Source organism: Hordeum vulgare, chromosome 3H (genome assembly GCF_904849725.1).
Source record: "Hordeum vulgare subsp. vulgare chromosome 3H, MorexV3_pseudomolecules_assembly, whole genome shotgun sequence".
Classification (NCBI taxonomy): Eukaryota; Viridiplantae; Streptophyta; class Magnoliopsida; order Poales; family Poaceae; genus Hordeum; species Hordeum vulgare.
The window spans coordinates 327984125-327988467 of NC_058520.1; positions in this window are offsets into that span (position 1 = coordinate 327984125).

The window sequence follows — 4343 nt, forward strand, 5'->3', positions numbered from 1 at the left end:
GTAGTTGGTAGCTAGATGGCTTCTTCTCTCTCTTGGATCTTCAATACAAAGTTCTCCATGATCTTCATGGATATATATCCGATGTGATCCTCTTTGGCGGTGTGTTTGTCGAGATCCGATGAATTGTGGATTTGTGATCAGATTATCTATGAATTATATTTGAGTCTTTGCTGATTTCTTATATGCATGATTTGATATCCTTGTAAGTCTCTCCGAGTCTTGGGTTTTGTTTGGCCAACTAGATCTATGATTCTTGCAATGGGAGAAGTGCTTGGTTTTGGGTTCATACCGTGTGGTGACCTTTCCCAGTGACAGAAGGGGCACCAAGGCACGGATCGTGTTGTTGCCATCAAGGGTAACAAGATGGGCTTTCATCATAGATTTGAGATTGTCCATCTACATCATGTCATCTTGCTTAAGGCATTACTGTGTTCTTTTGGACTTAATACACTAGATGCATGCTCGATAGCGGTCGACGTGTGGAGTAATAGTAGTAGATGCAGAAAGTATCGGTCTACTTGTTTTGGACGTGATGCCTATAGATACAATCATTGCCTTAGATAACGTCACGACTTTGCGCGGTTCTATCAATTGCTCGACAGTAATTCGTTCACCCACCGTATACTTGCTTTCATGAGAGAAGCCACTAGTGAACACTACGGCCCCCGGGTCTATTCACAACTATCGTCTCCACTTTCACTTTTACTTTGCTTTGTTTACTTTTGCTTTCAGTTCTCACTTTGCAAACAATCTATAAGGGATTGACAACTCCTTCATAGCATTGGGTGCAAGCTCTTTGTGTTTGTGCAGGTACTTGTGACTTGAACACTCCTCCTACTGGATTGATACCTTGGTTCTCAAACTGAGGGAAATACTTACCGCCGCTGTGCTACATCACCCTTTCCTCTTTAAGGGAACACCAACGCAAGGCTCCAAGGCCGCGGGGAAATCCTTTGCATATTTGCCAAGGAAGTCCCTATAGGCGTAGCCGTAGCAACAGGATTCCTGGTGCCGTTGTCAGGGAAGGTCTGTTGTCGCAGTAGCAGCGAGGACCATTGTTGAGGCGCAAGTCGATGAAGAGAACACTGAGGTTCTTGTCACATCCCTAACCCTTAACCAAGATAGCATTGTGCTCATGTCTTCTTTGCATTTGCATCTAAGAAGTTTCAACAAAAAAAACAACAAAGTGGCAAAGGAAAAACTCAAAACCCTAGCCACCATTTCAATTAAAGGAAATTTCAACTAGTTCAAAATCAATGAACCCAAAATGGCCTCAAGAAATGTTCAAACTTTCTGATAAATCATGAAAGTAAATGAGCATTGGAGAAAACTATTTTCTTGACACTTTAAGCATTTTAAATAAATGCAAAAGCCACTGGTTTCAAATTTAAAATTTGAAATCAGAAACTATAATTTTCCAAAAATGTTGAAAGTCTTGGAAATGAGTGGGGATATTATAACAAATATTACAGGAGGTCTAAAATAGTTTTTACTTTTTGTTTTGGAGCTGAAATAATTAGCAAAGCAATAAATAGCAAAACAGAAAAACAAAAACAGAGGAAATGGAAAAAGACTTACCTGTCGCCTAAGCCAGGCCCGACCCATCTCCCCGCTCGTCCCCTCCCTCGCGCCAGTAGGCAGCAGGAGGTGGCCGCCGCCTCCTCCGGCGCGGCCACGCACCTGCGTGCCTGCCTGGCCGCCGGTTCGCGCTGGCAACGACGGGGATAAGCTCCCCAGAGCTTCCCCTATCCATTCCCCGCCTCGGTTCTTCCCCTCCTCCCGGATCCCCTCCTTCTCCCTGTTGCCGCCATTAGAGCCGAGCTCGAGCTCGAGCTGGCCGTGCCCCTGGCCATAGGATCCCCTCCCAGAGCACGCCATTAGCTCCGCCTCGTCGCCCTGGTCGTCTCTGCAGAAGCCGAAGCCTCCTCGAGCCCTGCAACGCCCGCAACGCCGTCGTCTTCCTCCTCCGGCCGCCGGACCTCTCCCGTCGATTCGTCGCCCCCAGGCCTTCCCCGAGCCGTCTGAGCTCTGCTCTGCACTCCCTGTGAGCATGCGGTCGTTTCCCCTAAGTTTTCCCCGTCGATCCCCTCCTCTAGCCCTAGTTTCACCGGAGCCCGACGAGGACCGCCGCTGCCGCTCGTCGCCGGTAGCCCTCCGATGTCCAGCTCGTCCTTCCGATGGCACCAACAGCTCCAGGACGACGCGTAGATGTTGTAGCAGCTAAGAACCGAGCGTAGATCCCCCTGTTGCAAAGACCCCGATGACGCCCGAGCCTTGGCCGCCGCCAAGCTCGTCGCCGGCGTCATCTCCGGCCAGATCAGCCCCGGCTAGGCGCAGAAATGAAGCTGCGGGAGACGTGTCGTTCCTCTGGTGCTCTCCGCGCAGCATTTGGCCCCCTGTGCGCCGTTTCCGAGCCCCTCCGCCGTGCTGGTGGTCGCCGGAGGCTCCCCGCCGGCGAGGACGACCTCGCCGCCGGTGGAGGTCGACGTGGCAAGCTAACCCAGCCGATTAGTGACTTAATCACTCGCTGACAAGTGGGCCCAAGGCCAAGTCAAACCTCAGTTAGGGCTGGTCAGCGCGGGATTAGTCCCAGAGAGGCTGACCAGTGGGGCCCCCCTGTCAGGTTTGACCTGAACAGGTCGGCTGACCTGCTGACGTCAGTCTGATGCAATAAATGGAATTTCCAGTTTAAAACTAATTCAGGAAATTGCTAAAAATTGCAAAAATCATAGAAATTAATCTGTAACTCCAATGAAAATAAATTATATATGAAAAAGTATCAGAAAAATTCAAGAATTCTGATTATGCTATTTTCATCTATGTTTGAAAAAGTTACAGGACCCTAAATTGTGAAATAAGGAATAATTCAATTCTTTAATCACTTTATAAATGGAATTTGCAAAAATATCCAAATTTCATTATAAATACAATGATCACACACTGCCCTAGATATAAATCAGTACCATAACATGACATTTCATGCATGTTAACATTAGGTTGATCTGAGCATCAGGTCGAATCAATTGAACCGGTATCCGAGAATACCCGTTTGAATTGCTATTCGAATGTGATTCAAATCAACTCTAAACCTAAAACATCTTGATTATAATAACTTATCACTTTGCATTCTCATGCCATGCTCATGCATCATTTTGATTGCATATGATTGTTATTGAATGTTGCCATTCATTTCGGTAGGCTCCGCACCCCCGGATTCCACCGAATATCCGTCTGACGGATATCGTTCCTCCTCTGAGCAACAAGGCAAGCAACCCTTTTGATCATCACGATAACTCCTATGTTCTTGCTCCTGCACCTATTTATTGCATTAGGATCAAATGCTTCAACTGCTTTTGCCACGATAGTTGGACCCACTTCCTTTGCATGACTTAACCTTGTCACAGTAAATAGCTGAACCTTGCAACCTAGCATACCTGGTAGTTGCTTGAGCTATGATATGCCTTATCCTGCTATGCATGCTATGCTTAGAGTTGTGTATGGTCTGTCATCTAGGAGATGAACAGAAATGTGAAATGTGTTCGGTGAGCAAAGGTCGTGTGTTGAAATTGATTTGGTAAAGGTACCGGTGAAAGGCTGTGTAGGAGTACATGGCGGGTTGTTTCATTGGAACCATCCTTAGGAACTGAGTTCCGTGTATGTAATCCAAGACTAGATACTACCACATGCTGGGCCCTGAAATATGACCCCGCTCGGCCTATTAATCGCGTAGTACTCGGTCCAAGAGTTGCAAGTAGTTTCTGGTGTTTATAGTAATGCTGGAGGCCGTGCATGGTGCTGACCTGAGAGGTGGACCGTGATGCGGTAGGCAGTGGCACGGTGTACCAAGTGGCACCCGGATGGTGGGCTTGGGAACCCTCTTGGACTTCCGTACGGGTTACTCTCAGATAGGCGATAAACCTGGACTAGGTACTAGTGTGGTTAACGGTCGTGGCCGACTCCCTCGCTGGGCTTCCGCTTGAAGGTTGCCGAGGTGCATGACGTGCACATAGCGATAAGTGGCGAGAGCGTGTGTGACGAAGTACACCCCTGCAGGGTTATGATCTATTCGAATATCCGCGTCCGCGGATATGGACTACTTGGAGACATATGTTGTTCATAGATAACTTCAATGACTACTCATAAAATTGTCAAGATAAGCGTGAGTGTCGTGGACGGCATTTCCGTATGGAGACGGAATGATTCCACGATAGTGTATTGTTGTGGTGTTAGTGGACTCGTGTGCGAGAAATCAAGTTGTCAAAACTAATTTCAAAAGGCAAGTTGTCTAGCCACGAGTCAAATGTTGGCTTTCCGCATGAAACCCCACAATACCTTTTGATACC